Source organism: Rattus norvegicus, chromosome 7 (genome assembly GCF_036323735.1).
Source record: "Rattus norvegicus strain BN/NHsdMcwi chromosome 7, GRCr8, whole genome shotgun sequence".
In the NCBI taxonomy this organism is placed as follows: Eukaryota; Metazoa; Chordata; class Mammalia; order Rodentia; family Muridae; genus Rattus; species Rattus norvegicus.
Genome location: NC_086025.1, coordinates 16,625,625 through 16,644,583, shown reverse-complemented (window position 1 = coordinate 16,644,583; position 18,959 = coordinate 16,625,625). Strand labels below are relative to the sequence as shown.

The window sequence follows — 18,959 nt, the reverse complement described above, 5'->3', positions numbered from 1 at the left end:
TATATGAGCACTCTGTTTGCAAGTGTGCCTGCATGTCAGAAGAGAGCTTCAGACAAAAGAGGGCATTGGATCCCACTACAGATAGTTGTCAGTCACCATGCAGTTGCTGGGAATTGAACTTGGGAGCTCTGGAGAAGCAGCACTCTTAACCACCAAGCTATCTCTCCAGCCTGATAAAAAAGATTTTAAATTTCATTCTTTTTTGTGTTTGTTTGTAGCCTTTCTTCCTGAGAACACTGCGATGGAATCTCCAAATGGTACTTATTGGCATTTGGTGTAGAAGGAGCCATACGTGTGTTGCTAATATACTATAATCGAGTCCATGGATACGACCACTCTTCTCCAGGGAGAATCCTGACTGTTCCTCTGTTGGATGGATTCCCTCCTATTTTTCCTTACTTGTAAACTGTTACTCAGGTTTTGTACTTTTATGATGAAGTTGGGGCTCAAAAAATTCATACTGTTTTAAAGAAAACATGCTGTACCTTAAAACTTTATCTTAGAGCAATTTAAGAAGTGTAGGAATGGCTTATTTTTTAAAAGCTTTGAAAGAACTCACCACTAACGTACTGAGATAATAGCACCTACCTCACCCAACCGTTTTCTGTTTCTGATTATGTGTTTTTATTACATGCCTGTGCAAAATCAGGAAAGCATGACTAGTAAATCAATTAGTCAGACACTTGCAGCTCAGAATAATGGCTTTTTGTTGGTTCCTTTGTTTGCAGGCTGGGGATTGAACCCAGGGCAAACCCTTTACTACTAAGCTGCATTCCTAGCCCTGAACAGTGTTTCTTAAAATGTAATAAAAATCAATTGAACCTTTCGCTGATCACAGTAACTTGTTATTGTTTTTACTGGTTAATAGCTTGCCAGTTTCGCCCATTTGTTTCAGAATGCATACTACTTTTGTGTTGGATTACTTTATTCGATTGTGTTTTTACTTTCTTACTGTGTTTGGCTCATTACTTCCGTGCTAGGCATTTTGGGCACAGAATTAATTCACGACATTTCTAATCTCATTTCCTGAGTATTATGTGCTAAGAGAGAGAAATTCACTTGCAGAATCTCCTGGCATGTGTTCGTTGTTACTCTAGCTTCCTGCTGAGGGGACTACTGTGGAACATTGGCTTTCATTTTTGTGAGCTTGTCTCTGTAGAACTCTATTCTTTTTATTTAATTATAAGTGTAGTGGGAGAATATGGTGTCAGCAGAAGGGCATTTGTCCATCTCCATATACGATTAATTTGTGTAACTAAAGAGGATGTTTTAATCCTTTGTTCCAGGTATACTCTCCATATATTGTATCGTTTGCTTTACTTCTCCTGTGCCCATCAGCCGTGGACTTCCTCTCCTATTTGTCTAAAGATTCTGCCGTATATTTTAGTGCCTTCACCTGCAGTCATATTTCTGAGGGTCTCCTGCTGCTCCCATATGTGCTTACAGACAATGCTTCCAGGATGTTATGGCCCACCCATAGGTTCCTATTCTCAGCATTCAGATTAATTCTTGACTGATCATCTGCTGTCAGTGTCCTGCGATTCTTAGTCATCTCAGCACTTGCCCTTTGCAGAGAGCCCTCCTGCCTGAGTCATGTAGCCAACCCTGTGCAGTCAATGGCCTTGCTGAGGTACATTTTGTCCAGGCTGATTGGAGATACTTTGTTGGATTTTCTAGATAAGACACTGTATCATCTAAATGAAATACGACTCTAGCAGACAGTTTGGAGAAAGTCCTCTCGTTAGCCTGCACCCCGACCAGGGTGAAATTACTGCAAGCAGCTTTCTCTGTGTCTACTTCATTTAATGTCAAATGTTCCATTGTTGCTTCCAGAGGAGCTTGAGGCCAGGTGTCCACCAGATGGGACCAAGCTCAGGCCCCACCAGTTCTTTAGTTTGGAGCAGCTGGAGTAAAAGGAAGCTCTGGTTTTAATCTTTTTCTTCCAGAATCCTTCTGCCTTAATTACATCCTACCATCACCCTGGAGGTTCAAGACTCACATTTCTTCAAAATACATCCCTTCTCTGGGGGAGTGGAGGAGGCAGCTGAGACGTCTCTGTGCGGTCCAGAGACTGGAGATGTCTTTGGTAGAGAGCCCTAGTTCTCATATGTTCTTTCATTTTGATCCTGGGAATAATCCCAACCAGTGATCCTCGTTACACCTACCTGCCTTTCAGAATTGATGAGTGCATTTCTCTAAGACAGTCTTTGTTTGCTAAGCAGGCACCTCTCTTTTTCAATGACACCATCTGTTTCTCTCAGGGTTCTAGTTCTCTCTCTTTGGAATCATCAGCTTAGATTTAGAAGACTAAAGCAGTTTTTATTTTTTAGGGATTCTTGTTTTTTTTTCAATTTACATCCCAATCACCCCTACCCTCATCCCTTCTCTCCTCCCTGTCCCACCCTTACAAATCCCTCCCCCATTACCTCCTCCTCCCCTTCTCCTCAGAGAAAGGGAAGCCCCACATGGGTACTGCCCCACCCTGGAACATCCAGTCATAGCAGGCCTAAGTGCATCCTCTCCCACCAAGGCACAACCAGGCAGTCCAGTTAGGGGAAGAAGACCCAATAGCAGGCAACAGAGTTGGAAACAACCTCTATTCCAATTGTTAGGGGACCCACATGAAGACCAAGTAGCACATCTGCTACAAACGTGTAGGAGGCCTAGGTCCAGCCCCTGCATGCTCTTTGGTTGGTGGTTCAATCTTTGTGAGCCCCTGTGAGTCCAGGTTAGTTAACTCTGTAGTAGAAGACTAAAATGGTTTTAAAGCTCAATACGGATGGACAAGTGGATGTGCAAATAATCCCCAAGCCAATAGGTCAAGAAGGAATCCATTGTTAACGGACTTCAATAGGACACACTGCATATCCATATTCCATGATAGAACATTATTCTATTCTATTCTATTAAAAATGGAAACAAGGAGGCTGCTAAAAATAACCTTTAGTGAAACAGTGAGAAGGGATGTACCTTACATAGAGTTGGAGCTGAGATCTCCTGTGTGTACCAGAAATAGTATGTAGATTATTGCTCCTTTTAAGTCCTATTCATGATGCTCTTGTGACTTGCTCCACCATCAACCCTGGGAACAAGATATAAAGACTAGTTACTATTTTTTATTTTATTTGAAGCATTTTATTACATTTAGAGAGAAACAGAGAGAGAGACAAAGAGAGAGACACAGAGAGAGGACAGAGAGAGACTATGTGTCTGTCTGTTCAGAGGTCACTCCTCTTCCTCCACCAAGTCTGTCCTAGAGACTGAAGCCCACTTTTTATGCCACAAGTACCTTTACCTTCTGACTCAAATCACTGGCTCCCAGTCATCGTTTTTATCCCCCATGTGACCAAGTTGGAACATAATAATCCCCGAGGATTATTGTTTCATATCAAGCAGTAATTGACTACCAGGGTTCTGATGTACACTCCCAGGCAGTGTGCCTCTGATCTGGCTTAGTCACCCAGCCAGTGCGCTTCCTATTCACCTAAAGTGGACAGAAGTCTTGACTTCCCCGAAAATAGGAGTGCCTACACTACATTGTTGGATGGAAATGCTTACAGACCACCAAGAGAAAATGGCTTAGAGAAGGAGGACCTTGAACTAAGCCCCCTGTTTAGAAGGGAAACAGAGATGTAGTGGAGACAATGGGGATCTTTTTCATGGCTGAAGTGTCAGTGCACACTAATAAGATCTTTGGAGAGTGATGGGTGGGTAAAGAACGTTACCTGGCTCAGTCAGTGCTCTGTGGAGGGAGGAAGGCAGAGCTTGATCCTAGAGTATATGAAAGAGAAGCCAACTTTATTTTGGATGCGATGTGAGTTGAAACCCTGAAGTACAACACCAGACTGTACTTTGATCAAATTGTGCCACGCTCCTAATTGTTCCCGACTGTCACAAACACAGCAAGCACACAACATCAAAGCAGTTACCGTATCAGGAAAAAGGCACTTATAATTGAACAAGTAACCTGGATCTCTGCTCAATGACAGAGAGAAAGGAGACCTAATTTACAAAGCAGGAGAAATGGGCCAGTGAAGTGAAATGGTGCAACCCAGGTTCTAGAAATACACTGTGACAAAGGTATTTGATTTCACTACAGTAAAACTACACAGGAGAGAAATGTGCATTTGGAAGAAGGCTACAATGTTTCATTGTTTCAGATCAAATAGTAATTCCATTAAAATAGACTAGGAAGAACTTGGGGGTGAGGCAGCTGCTGCTGCTGCTGCTGCTAAACATTTAATTTGATTGCAATTATAAATTTAAAAAAAAAAGACACCAGTGATTGAACACTGAGAATCCACAGGTCAACCAGAATCTTTCATTATGACCCTTTGCCTTGGGACTGGAACTGCCCCAACCCTCCTGGCAGATAATTGCCTTCCCAGTTCTCAAGGTTCACAGGAAAAGGCAATTCCAAGACTCCACTGGTAATGCATTCCAGTGCCTGATAGCAGAGCAGGGAAGGTTTCCCTTATCCCAGCCTAGCTCAGGGTCCATGATTCCAATGGTAACAAGATCTTCAGAGATCATCTGAGGCTATCTCCCTGGAGCACCTAAACACCACTTAAGTACAGAGGACAATTTGTACAGGACTCTAATGGAGACAGAAAATAAGAAGCACAGTAGCCTGTGCTGTAGGCTTCTCCACTGTGACCTTCTGACCTCACATGGCAAGTGAGTTCCATCACTTCCTCTAAGGCCAGGCTCACACAAGCCTGACTTCCTTCCTTTGCCCCTCTCCAAGTTCCATATAGTGTAGGATGCCTTGTGTTGAGCCTTCCCACTACCACCTTTGTGTGACAGCACTGTTCCTCACAGGTGTTTCAGGTACCTTTTCCATCAAGGATGCGGTAAAGTTTGGCCTTGTTTTTTCTTATGTGTGTAAGTGGGAGCTGTCTAGAGAAGCTCCCTGTTGCCAACTACTTTGGTTATAGCAACAGATTTCTGAATATTTCAACCATTTTTGTGTGGTATGTTATTTGTGGTAGGGATCTCTGACTAATTATGGAGTTGAGTACTATACCAAACTATTCCACAAAATAGAAACAAAGGGAGCACTATCAAATTCCTTCTATGAAGCCACAATTATTCTTATCCTAAACCACACAAAGTCCCAACAAAGAGAGAGAACTTCAAACCAAATTCCGTTACTAATATCAACCCAAAAACATTCAATAAAATTCTTGCAAGCTGAATCCAAGAACACATCAAAACGATCATCCATCTTGATCAAGTATGCTTCATCCCAGGATGAAGGAATGGTGCAATATATGAAAATCCATCAAGGTAACCCATTATATAAACAAACTCAAAGAAAAAAACGACATGATCATTCCATTAGCTTCGAAGATGCATTTGACTAAATTCAACACCCCTTCATGAATAAAGTCCTGGAAAGATCAGAAATTCAAAGCACATACCTAAACATATTAAAAGCAATATAGAGCAAGCCGGTAGCTAACATTAAACTAAATGGAGAGAAACGTGAAGCAATCCCTCTAAAATCAGGGCCTAGACAAGGCTGCCCACTGTCTCCCTACTTATTCAATATAGTTCTCGAAGTCCTAGCCAGAGAAATCAGACAGTGAAATGAGCTCAAAGGGCTACAAATTGGAAGGGAAGAATTAAATTATTAAATTTTAATTTTTACCGGGTATGTTGAATCAAAAGCATATTAAAACTCCAAAGAAAACAAAACAGCTTTTTAAGACCCCAAACAGAAAAATATCAAACTCTCAAATTAGTCTTTTTTCTTTGCCCTTCTGTTATTAAATTAATATAAATCTTAACACTCCCACATTAATGTCCGACTGACTTTAGAAATGAATGAATTCTGTTCTTATTCCTAATACTACTGTGTTTAATGCATGTTTTCAAATAGCCGTTTCTTGAATAACACCATATAAGCCCCAGTGCCATCTCGAAATTGTCAGAAGTTAATAGAAACAATACCATATTTTATTTTCAGATATTCTACGCATACAACCCCTTTTTTTCCTGATTTTGATCCAAACTCTCTTCAATCAACATACAGTAGATTCTTAATTGGTTAAGATGAATTTTTCTAAGTAGAACTTATTGGGAATGTGTGTATGGAAGAGGCAATACAACAGAGCACAACAGAAATGGACTTAGTCAAAACACCTACATTTATGCCTCTTACTAAGTTACGTTATAAGCAGCATGCTTACCCGAGTTTATCTCTGACAGACTGCTCTGATAATGACTAAAATTGGTGAACTCAATTTATAAAGTATAAAGTAGCATGATGTATTTGAATTTGTTTCAATGAAGTTAGAAAAGTCCCCCCCACTAGATTTTCCTATCTTAGCTGCCTTATTCACTGAATTGAATTGTAGTAAACTATTATGTCACATCCACTCAAAATCGATTCATGAAACTTAATAGGTAAATACTGAATATTAAGGAAAAGCTAGAATACATAACTTGTTTATATGTGTGCATACATGTTAAGCTAAAAATGTCAGTTAGTTTTTAAAATATTAACTTAATAAAAACTTTAGAAATGAAAAATCATCAAATCATGTTTCGCTTTTATCTACTTAAAGCCATATTTTCTATTTTGTTTCCTACATGAGAAGTACCTTATTCCTTTGAACAGTAAATCCCCTTTGTGTTATTTCATGCTAATGAAATGGCAGGGAGTAAGATTATTAAATTTTTTCCTTCTTTCACTATCTTACAATTTCAGTTTTATTCTAAATGGAACTACTATATATGCTATGCATCTTCTGCACTATTTAGAACCTGACTTGACTTGATTTCCTAATAGACAATCTATCCATCTCTACTCAATTTTTTTATTCAAAAATAAACTCAAAACAAAAAACATTAGTTCTCTAATTTTTATAGGATTCCATTTCTCAATATCCCATTTTGTATGGATGAATTTACAATATATTTACATTTGATGGTTCTTTTTACTGGTGTCTGTACCACAATACATGGATATATTTCAACTTAGAAGTGTAATATTTCACCAGTTAACCAGAGTATAAGTTATAATGCACTGATTCTCAGTACTGCAGGGGTACTATTAAATGTCTAGAACATTTCTGGATGTCACCAGTGAAGTAAACTTCTGGCATGTGGTAGGCAGCCAGGGATATTTCCATAACAATGGATTCCCATAACAAAGTATTACTGGGACCAAAACCTCTACAGGGATATGATGAAAAATCCTGTAATGGGTACCTCTAGAACTAAAGATCAAAATAATTGTTTGGGAGAACTTGCTTTTCATTGTTCATAATAGTGGTTTGCTTGCTTACAAAAATTAGAAAAAAAATCTCAAATGTCTTCTAAATGTATTCTGTGTACTAAAGTAAAATGAATGTTTGAGAAAAGTTTACTGAGAATGAAAATAAAGCAGTAAATATTATAGGATGCTTGATTTGGGCTTAAACTACCTGTTTCACCAGAGTAAACATAAAATCGGTTTCACCCTAATAGTGTAAACTGTATTAAAGAAAGCACACCATATCCTGGTCCTTATCCTTGAGTAGGTGGCACTCAAAACCACGAAAGCAAAGAACTCCATTTTAATAAGACCTAATGCCTACAGTATGCTCAATATTGTTGTATTTAAAACACCCACTACTGATAAACGCTTTAGTTACTTCTTTTAAAATATGATCAAAACCACTCCACAACCAAATACTTGTAAGTCAAATTTTGATGTTCAAGAAAGTGTTAAGTTTTAAACTTAAGAGATAGGGCCTTATTATGTAACTCTGGCTGGCCTGAAGCTTGCTATGAAGACCAGACTGGCTTCAAACTCATGCCTCTATTTCTTGAGTACAACAGATTTTAAAGGACGTCTTATGTTGCCAAAGTTGACTTGAATTTCTAAAGGGCTCAAGTGATCCTCTTGCCTTGGCCTCTGGTCCCCACTCACCCCAATAGTTGAGATTTTCCACACATCTACATGCCCACTACTGACACTGGTGGAAAAGTATAATCTTACCCACCAATAGACTGTAATAGCATACTGAAAACAAATTGTAATAAATTTAAGGCAGATTAATTATATCTCCAAATGTGCTATGACTTAACGGGAAATGTTAGAATACCAGCAATGAACTTGGAGGCTAGCACACACAAACTTTGCTATTATGTACAGTAACATATTCCATTATATTTGAATATCCACATAACAAATAGTGCTAGAAGCTGAGAATACTGTTATTAAAGATTTTAGGATAACGTTTTTGAAATGCAATTAAATCACTGTACTAGGCAAATTTCCATGTATGTCACAAATACTAGCTAATATAAAGTCTGAAGTCCTCACATTTCAAAAACTAATGTAGTGAGTAACTGCCCGGTATTGTCAGATCTTAATTATTGTAATAGATAATTCACAATTGTGATTCTCAATTATTGCAAATGTTTACAAAAGTCCCACTTAATTTTCACATCTGTCATAAACTGTATGAATTTCTTCCTTTACCTTTAAAGTGCAAAAAATTATAAACAAGATGCAACATACAATGGATTTGTGACTAAATGGCCATCAACGTTTACAGTACTGATTCTGAGGCAGAGTCTTACTGTAGCCTAAGTTATCCTGGAAGATCTAAAGCTAGCGTCCTGTGGTGGGGTACAGCACGTGTCCTGTCTAGCTATCCCCTCCTCCACCCTTTCCTCAACCCAGCTCAGGCCTCTAGGGCTCTCCCCCAGCCCATGCACACCAGAAGTTAAACACACAGCTGAGGCAAAGCTGCCTCCACCACTCAGGCACCACTGTCCACAGAGCCTGACCAATGGCAGCCTTCGAAGGCCCGCCTCCAGCCTCCCAATAACCATACTTGCTAAGTCACCCTAGACACAGCAGCTAATCCAAAAGTCCACAGGCTCTGAGGCTGCCAGCTTAGGCGCCACCTGGCAAAGGAGCCCGCACTGACTCCTACCCGGAAGCTGCTCCAGACAAGGGCCTGTGCGGCAGGGTGGGGCGTGGGCGGCCGCGGGCCTGACCCAAGGCCTACTCCTCTGGGCACCTCCGCCCAAAGGCGGGAAAGGGCTGTCACAGGATGCCCAGGTCCTGCACATGGCCCACCCTGGACCAGCCCGAGGTCCCCAGGGCTGCCATTGGCCACCGGCCGACCCCCATCTTCCTGGGGCCCCTCAGTGCTCGTGTAGGCCGCAAAGTCAGCAAGGCCACGACTCCCGCCCTCCAGGATTTACCCTGGTGGCTGTCTGGTGGGGGAACCCAGAACCGGAAATTCGAAGGAACCCCTTTTGCCCTCTCCCCATTTCTTTGTGCTACACCCAAAAAGCCGAATTTCAACCTCCATGTAAGGAGTCTGCAGCTTAGGGCTGGTCTTCACTGTCACCCGGGACCTCCCCTAGACTCACCGTGATGGCGGCCGGAAGTCTGGTGCAAAAATAACTCGAAGGTGGCACCACTGAAGCCATGTGGTTAGCAGCTTCTCAGGGCAGCTGCGGAGTGGCAGCCTGGCCGCCAACGGGCAAAAAGCCAAGGTGGCTGTTGAAGGAGAGCCGAGGGCCTCCAAGGCAGCTGAGCAGACTTGGCGGGAGCCTGTGAAACACTGAGGTGTGGGTGGCTCGCCCTGGGAAAGACTGTGGGTGGCTGGCCTTGTCCTGGGCTTCAGCCAATGGGCGGCAGCGCTCGGCCCTCGCCGGGGGGGGGGGGGGGGGGGGGGGGGGGCTGGGGACCCACGTCGCCCATCTGAGTATCTGAGGGGTACGCATGGGGCATGCGCGAGGAACAGTGCTCAGTGCAGAGCTAGGCCGGAGCCTCGCAGATGTACAGACTTGCGCCACTCCCCTGCCCCCCAGAACCGTGTCTGAAGACCCTTTGAAACAAGTCCTGTGCAGAACCGTGGTCAGAGTTCTGTCAGGAAACCATTTATTCAGGTCATTCCCTCAAAATGGCGCCTGCAATACATAGGGTTATCCTGTCTGAAAAGCTCAGCGACCAAACTGAAAAGTAACAAAATGCCTGTAGAAAGAGAAAATAACAGGCCCGTCTAGAAAGAAGGCCTTGCCTGGCCAGACCCCTTTACCCCTTTCTCCAGCCACATTTAGCAGATGAGTCCGGTTGCATATTGGAGGACATACTCACAGACTGGCCCTTCAGCCGTCAGGACTTATGTTTTTCCTTCCGTTTTTTTCTCCCTTTCCGATGATAAGTACCTGAATTATCAGGTACAAGGGACACACAGCAGTGAACACGCAAGAGAATATTTCTCACGTCGTGGCACTTAAGTTGCAATGCGAGCTTTTCCTTGTAAGCTTTACAGAAACCAGCTAGGCCGTGAAAATCTCGTATCACAGAACCCCTTCAGCGCCTTATTCCGTCATGATTACCTTTTGTACTGAAGAAAAGTATTACGTGTTTTTCTTTTTCTTTTTTTTCTTTCTTTCTTTTTTTTTTTTTTTTTGAACTGGCAAAACGAGAGACTTAAAATTGCCATTAAAGATACAGTAATGCTGGATAAAATGATAACATAAGAAATAAAAAATAAAAATATTAGGGATAATGCACCCATTTAAAAGGGGGAAAATTCCAAGGTCCGGAAAATGAAAATAAGTTGGAAACTGCAGTGGTGAAAATCTGATTTTCCTCTGGCCTTTGATTGGTGACTACATTGTGGTGTGAATGGTCTAACAACGGGACTGGACTGTCCTAATTTTAGTACAGAGAAAAAAAAAAAAAACACCACACCTATCTGGAGTGGTTGGTTCATGAGCATGGACAGATGGTTCTAACCTCTAGCTCTAGGCATAGTTGTGTGGGCTGGAGGGAAACTTTGAAATAGTGCAGACAGATGTGGAACTGAGCACCCTGCAGCATACCAGTACTCTGGAAAGGCAGCACCCTAAGGAAATGCATGGACTTGAGGAACGGAGAGCACAGTAGAATTTAGAGCAAAACACCACATCATTTAAGTCCAAATAGAATTTGACGCTCTACACCTGCATTTCCGGAGTTTGGCATTTATATTTATGACATGTTTATTACCAGAATCTCGAAATGAAGAAAATAGGCCTTCCCAGCTCACTATCCCCTTCCCTGCAAAAGATTCTTAGGCATGGTATTTTTTAAATGCTTGAAAAAGGGAGCAAAAGACAGTCTGGAGAGATGGTAAGGGGTCCTCACAGAAAAGGACTTTTCAAAGAGAACCCTACTGGAAGTGGGGCTTAGAGGTACAATCTCTTAACCCCAGCTGCTTGGGAGGAGAGGCTGTGAGGCAAAGAAAACAAAAAGTTCAAGGGTGCCCTGACGATTTAGCGACACTGTTTATACATAAATGGAAAGAGAGAACTACAGAGGATACTACACAGGAGAGAGTTCTTACCTAGCATAATAGAAGGATGTCCTGGCTTTAATTCCCTTAAGCACTTTCTCTCTCTCCCCCTTTCCCCCTCTCCCCCTCTCCCCCTCTCCTCTATATACTCCCTCTCCCTCTCCTCCCCGTGTCTGTGTGTGTGTCTGTGTGTCTGTGTGTCTGTGTCTGTGTGTGCATGTGTGTGGGCACTCCTGTGTGCATGTCTCTCTGTCTCTGTGTCTCTGTCTCTGTCTCTTTCTATGTGTGAATGTGTGTGTTTGTCTCTGTTCCCCCTCTCTCACAATACCCCTCCCGAAAGATTACAAAGCCTTTACCAGGAATAGGAATGGCATGTTTGGATTGCATGGACTTTTGTCTTTTTCTGTCTCTGCCTTTGGTCTTTTAAGACAGACTTTCTCTGGGAGGCCAGGAATTCTCTCTGTAGACCAGGCTGGCCTTACAGAGACCCACTTGCCTCTGCCTCCTGGGGAATGAACACTCCTGGTTCTTTTATTGCTTTCACATACACTTTAAATAGAAAACCTGATAAATATCTTCCCTCTTAAAGAATTCAAAGGCCTCTCAGGGTGTTTTTACTTGTAAAGCTCTTCTCCCAGTTTAAACTGGCTAGTTTTCAGGTTCCTTCTGTTAGACTCCTATAAGTCAGCCATGGTGGTTTTTAGACCAACCCACACAAAGAAACAACACTGTACTCTCCACATTACCTCCTGCTCTACCCTGCTCTCCTAGCTCCCTCCCAATTTAATCCCCCTATTCCAGTTGATCCTAGAGTATATGGAAGAGAAAACAAGTTTATTTTGGATGCGATGTGAGTTGAAACCCTGAAGTACAACACCAGACTGTACTTTGATCGAATTGTTCCTAATTGTTCCCGACTGTCACAAACACAGCAAGCACACAACATCAAAGCAGTTACCGTATCAGGAAAAAGGCACTTATAATTGAACAAGTATCCTGGATCTCTGCTCAATGACAGAGAGAAAGGAGACCTAATTTACAAAGCAGGAGAAATGGGCCAGTGTAGTGAAATGGTGCAACCCAGGTTCTAGAAATACACTGTGACAAAGGTATTTGATTTCAATACAGTAAAACTACACAGGAGAGAAATGTGCATTTGGAAGAAGGCTACAATGTTTCATTGTATCAGATCAAATAGTAATTCCATTAAAATAGACTAGGAAGAACTTGGGGGTGAGGCAGCTGCTGCTGCTGCTGCTGCTGCTGCTGCTGCTAAACATTTAATTTGATTGCAATTACAAATTTAAAAAAAACACACCAGTGATTGAACACTGAGAATCCACAGGTCAACCAGAATCTTTCATTATGACCCTTTGCCTTGGGACTGGAACTGCCCCAACCCTCCTGGCAGATAATTGCCTTCCCAGTTCTCAAGGTTCATAGGAAAAGGCAATTCAAAGACTCCACTTGTAATGCATTCCAGTGCCTGATAGCAGAGCAGGGAAGGTTTCCCTTATCCCAGCCTAGCTCAGGGTCCATGATTCCAATGGTAACAAGATCTTCAGAGATCATCTGAGGCTATCTCCCTGGAGCACCTAAACACCACTTAAGTACAGAAGACAATTTGTACAGGACTCTAATGGAGACAGAAAATAAGAAGCACAGTAGCCTGTGCTGTAGGCTTCTCCACTGTGACCTTCTGACCTCACATGGCAAGTGAGTTCCATCACTTCCTCTAAGGCCAGGCTCACACAAGCCTGACTTCCTTCCTGTGCCCCTCTCCAAGTTCCATATAGTGTAGGATGCCTTGTGTTGAGCCTTCCCACTACCACCTTTGTGTGACAGCACTGTTCCTCACAGGTGTTTCAGGTACCTTTTCCTTCAAGGATGAGGTAAAGTTTGGCCTTGTTTTTTTCTTATGTGTGTAAGTGGGAGCTGTCTAGAGAAGCTCCCTGTTGCCAGCTACTTTGGTTATAGCAACAGATTTCTGAATATTTCAACCATTTTTGTGTGGTATGTTATTTGTGGTAGGGATCTCTGACTAATTATGGAGTCACTATACCAAGCTGGAGGGGTGCTGTGTTTGATCTGGTGGGGCTTTGCTATAGTCTACCTCTCACAGATAGGACTTTTAAAGCCCTGTAGGGAGGCCTCAACTCCTCCATTAATTCATTTTTTTTCTTTTTTCTCTTTTCCGGAGCTGGGGACCGAACCCAGGGCCTTGCACCTGCTAGGCAAGCGCTCTACCACTGAGTAAATCCCCAACCCCCATTAATTCATTTTTAATAGAACTGTTAATTTATACACAATGGACAATAGATATACTTTCTACTTCAAACCAGTTACCTTCCTTCATAGAACCAAACAATCGCTTTCAAAAGTACAGATGGTAGCTACCTGAAGGCGCTTATTTGCATAGGGTTATAAGGAAAAAGAAAGAAAGAACTATAAAGTATAGAGTTTATAGAAACTCAAAATATCGAAGGAAGAGGACTTAGGAAACAAGAAAGAGTTTATGAGTATTGAGGGACAAAGGTAGTCTTATTAATTCAAATCTACAAAATTATTGACGATCTATAATATTCAAACCCTTAGTTGGTGGGGTGATGGTAAATCCTATGTAATGTCAAAGGCTGACTAACTTTGCATCCAGAAAAAGCTTTATGTGGAGCTAACTCATGTGGACAAAGATTCATGAATAATTGAATAAGATATATAATAATGAGAGCCATTTGGAACTGTGTATTTAGTGCTTCAAGGGCCTTGAAACACTAATAAATTATTAAAATATATTATAGAAGCAATAAATGTTTATGTTTCTTGAAGGATACCTCCTACTTCTAAAGGTGAAAAGGAAAAAAAAAATTCTATACCTAGCAGACACCACAGGCAGAAGGTGATGATGTCTAGCCTCCTCACAAAGATAGTGTGAAACTGTTGGCTACATTGAAGTAGGAGATTATACTAGAAAGAAACCCGAGGCCTAGCTTATAAATGTCCTTGTGCATATGAAAAGGAAATTTTCTTGAAGCAAGACCATTGGAGAGTTTGAATTTGAACAGAAATCCAACTCCACTTCATCCCTCACCCCTACCAAGGATCATTCTGTTGGAGCTGCAGACACAGCTTGGTCCTGGAAGGGAACTATGGCAAGCAGGGTAAGGAGGCAAGTACAGAAGTCTGTGTGGAGTATGCTAACACAGTAAGTAGTCCATTCTCATGGGAATGGGCTGGAGAGACATTTCTAGGTTAATTTGCAATGTCTCAGGGGGTTAAACGGAGCAACAGACTCAGGAGGTGGCTATTGATGCGGACTTTTTCAATGGTGCTACCCTGTGGGTTGAACACTCCTGAGTAACATATACAGTGTAGGAAAACCGATTTATGGAGTTCACATGCAGTATGTTTTGACTAATGTGTCAGCCCAGAACCTTGGCAGACCTAGGGAACATGGCAACAATAGAGGGGTTAGCATCAAATGTTCTAGAAAAAGTCAACAGATATAAAAAGTGAAAACCAGCACTCAGTGTGTCAACCAGGATCTCTAGGAAGGCAGTTCTGATGGAAAAGGCAGAAAGCAGACAGAACAAAGGCAGCTTAGAAGGGGAGAAAGAACGAGAATCACAGAACAGATGTGTTGTGGACAGGGAGGCTTCATGTGAGGGAAGGAAAGTGAGAAGAGAGGGAGACAGTTAAGGGAAGCTCTATACAGTGTATTATGTGGAAGAAAGCAGCCTTGGTAAGAGAAATAGAGTGAGCAAAAAGGAGATAGAGAACAAGGACCTGTGCCATGTCAGTGATATCATAGGAGAGACCCTCCGTATTGTAGGTGACGTTGGTCTCTTCAGCTCAAGTTTTCTTTGCTCTGGCATCTCATTGACTGTTAGCTCACCGGCTCATGCTGGCTGGGAGTGAGGTGGGGAGGAGGGTGTCCTCTCTTCTTCATGGACTGTCCTTGAATTTGTAGTGTCACAGTGGAGGGGAGCGAGGGCTGGCAAATCTGCCTCAGCTAACATCATCAGGGACTTAAAACCATATGGAGTGATTTGAAGTCACTTACTTAGTGCTTCAGCATCCAGCCTTAGGGTGCTTCTGATGAAGGCATCTCCTCCCTGCCTGGCTTCTCAATTCCCTTCTCATTGCTTTGAACAGGGTCTCTTGAACTCTTTCCTGACGACTTTTAACTCACTAAATTTTTATGCCATCCATGTATATAAGTATTTAAAATAGGAGTACAGATGCGACATTTGCAGATGATAAATAATAAACTTATTTAAAAATAATTCCTTGTATACATATAGTTATTATTTATTAAATACAAAGTATGTCATAGTTAGGGTTTCTGTTTCTGTGAAGAAACACCATGGCCAAGGCAACTCTTAAAAAGAACCTTTAATGGGAGCTGGCTTACAGGTTCAGAAGTTCAGTTCAGGTCATTATCATCAAGGCAGAAAGCACAGCAGCATCCAGGCAGACATGGTATTGGAAGAACTAAACGTTCTACATCTTATTCCAAAGGGAATCAGGAGAGGACTGGCTTCCAAGTGGCTAGGACAAGAGTCTTAAAGCCCATACCAACAGTGACACACCTACTCCAACAAGCCTATACCTCTTAATTGTGCCACTGCCTGGGCCAAGCATATTCAACTCATCACAAAGCCAAGTTTCATTCTAATGAGATGATGTACCATGTGTATTTATTTTTACATCAAGATTAAAAGCTTGGCTGGATATTAGCAGGATGAAGAACTTCTTCAATGTTTTTTAAACTTGATGGAAAATTTGATTTTATGATTGTCAGTGCAAAAGATACTGCTTTGCATAACTATGTAGCATAAAATGGCAGAAGACTGTAGAGGGCCATTTCAAAACTTGCTCGAAATTGTCTCATTTCCAAATCAAAATTCATTTAACAATTAAAAAAAAATAAAGCCCAAATCAAGGAGTTAAGTAGTGATTTTAAAGACACATCATTCTAACCCAAGGTGATCCAATACATGAATTAATATTTACATGCTGAGAACTGATGGTAGGAAAATATTAGAAGCCGTTGTTTTCTGTGATTAAACCAGTGTTTATCTAAGAGCAGAAAATTTTGTGTCTACCTTGAGAATGCTGCAGCTCTTGATACAAAGCGTTGGCAGGAGCTGCGGGGCTCCTGGCAGCAGCCTTGGTATCACACGGCATGTTTCAAGAGCTCTAACTACACTTTCAGGTCCAAGAGTGGTGAGGTCATGTGACACAGCATGGGTGAGTTCTGCCAGACACCACACATCCACCATGTATTTGACCTTGAATTGTAGAGGGCCGCTATAACATTCGCCACCACAAGATGGTGCTGGCTTCCACTGCGCCCCACGTGGAAGGCCAGGATAGCTTCCGCCATTACAAGATGGCGCTGGCCTCCACCGCGCCAGCCGACTTCCTTTCAGGAAGTTAACTGTGTGCGCATGTGCAAGAGTGCCTTCGTGCCAGGTCTTTGCCCACTCCGGGGCGTGCCTCATGAGATCATGGGTAAGCGACCAATGAGGTGTGGATGCGCCGCGCTAGGGTGTATATAAGCCGCGCCATGCAGGCGTGCGGGGCTTCTCCTTAAGATTGAACAAAAGTTTGGCTGCAGCAAGGATTCGTATGTCCCCGCGTGTTTTCTTGCTGGGGAGAGGTCGCGCGGGACATTGAATGAATTTTTGAACACATGCTCTGAACCCCTTTACTGTGGCCCAGGTTTTTGCACCCCTACACTTGCTTCTGTGACCCCATACAGAGTTGCTACTCACAGTCTAAGACTTTGGTACCTTGAGCACACTTAGAATACTTTGTTCTTTTCATCCCTGGAACCTTGTGCATGAGAGGCAAGTGCCCACCACTGAGCTGTACTCCATCATCTTCTGAAGGCATCTTCTCCTTTTATGTTGCTTTATGATACCAGAGTCAAGGCTGTTTCCAAAGATCTTGATTTCTTCTTGTTCTTACATTTGGCAATGGTGTGGGCCACTCCTTCAGGAAAGACTCCACCTTGTACTCAAGGGAAGGTGACAAGATCCAATCAATCACATCCTAATAGAGGAAGCTAATCACACCCAACACACACAGCTTCTCATTTGAAGCCAATTTTAGACCACTAGGGAGGTGAGTGGAGTGAGGGCAGGCAGATTGGAGGAACAGCCGATGTAGTTAAGTTTTCGAGGCAGTTGACTGTGTAAGAATCCTAGGGCAGCTTCTGAGCTAGGGAATCACGTGGGCAATCAGAAGACCAACAGTTTGGAGAACAAAGGTCCATGTCCAGTAGCAAAGAGTAAAATGTTGCCTGAAAGCACAGACGACTCTTCAGAGACAGAAGTCATATATTTGTCAGATAGCTTGGCTACATGACTTTTTTTTCTTCAGCTGAGTGGCAGCTTGGAGTATGCGAGGAAAAGGCCATGATTAGATATATGTAGACATATGTAGAAATATATCCATCTTGGCAAGGTGGACATGGGAGAGCAAGAATAAGAAGGGACCAGCATGCCACTCAGCATGTTAGGTTAAAAGTCTTGGCCATGAGGCCTGGTTGGTCAGGGGGAGGTAATACAAGAATGCTGGTGGGTTGAAAATGGGACAGGGTGGCTGACAGGTAAGTTTGGGGGAAAAGGGGCTGTGACTTGCATTAGTTAGTTTACATCGTCAACTTGACACAACCTAGACTTATAGAGGCATAGGCCAAGAGGAGAAATACTTGCTTACTGTATTGTTTGTAACGAAGAAAAACTCTTAACTGAGCATAAGAAAAAGGTTGGGAACCAAGAATTGCATGTTACAGGAACAGGCTCTCAGTGCCCACACCGACACAGCACGGAGATCCGTGCGTAAGCCTGCGGGATTATTAAAATCACATGCGGGATTAAAAAAAAACACACATGCATGGGTTATTTTTGTTAAGAAGGAATGCCCATTCTGTAGCTTTATTTACCGAATATATACCCCAAGTTGACCAGGTGGAAAAATCTGGGAAGCACCGTGGGAAATCTTGGCCTAAGGCAGGATCCTCTAGGTGGTTATTGAAAACATCACTATTAGAGAACTCCTACTGGAAGACCTCTGCATTCTGTCCTCTCACAAATTCAAACACAATTATGACTGTAAATCTAATACAGCAAATGAAAAGCTGATTTGATAGTTCCTTCAAAACTCAGAAGATAAAAATATTTTGAGGCTAAACTATGAAAGGAGTTAATATGGAGGGTGGTGCTGGAAAAAGAATTAAAATATTGTTTATGCATAAGAAAACATTTGTTAATGTGTAGACCCTATTTGACTCTCCCAGTTCTTTTACAAAAGCCTGCCAGAGGATCAGAAGAATTAAAACACCCCAAGAATAACAGGGAGGGATTTTGATGTTTCATCTGGGGAAAGGGTGGGCATGTTTATGAATGTAAAGCTCATTTCCTTAGAGACTTCTTGGCAATTGGGTACCATATCATGCTAATGAGGGCAAGGTCTCTAAGTTCTGTCCCAAGGAACTCTCAGGTACTCCTGGTTCCAGGGAAAGTGCCTTTCCAGAAGAAGAAGTACAATGAGAGAAAAACTGGAGCTAGAACCAGGCAGGAGACTGGACCTCAGAGTGCCTGGGATAGGGAAGTGGGTGGAGCCTCTGGTGCCATACAGTGCACACTGGTCCTG

The 18,959-nt window shown here is 42.4% G+C and overlaps 1 long non-coding RNA gene across 1 annotated transcript in view; it reads right to left on the bottom strand.

Moving 5' to 3' along the window:
• The window catches only part of LOC134479838 (uncharacterized), a 34,822-nt gene extending 25,203 nt beyond the window's left edge, over positions 1-9,619 (bottom strand). Inside the window, exons 1-3 of the long non-coding RNA XR_010053633.1 lie at positions 9,382-9,619; positions 3,726-3,771; positions 2,971-3,082 (exon numbers count right to left, since the gene is read on the bottom strand). This is a non-coding gene — a long non-coding RNA (uncharacterized LOC134479838). The remainder of the gene's footprint in view (positions 1-2,970; positions 3,083-3,725; positions 3,772-9,381) is intronic.
• Positions 9,620-18,959: the final 9,340 nt, after the last annotated feature.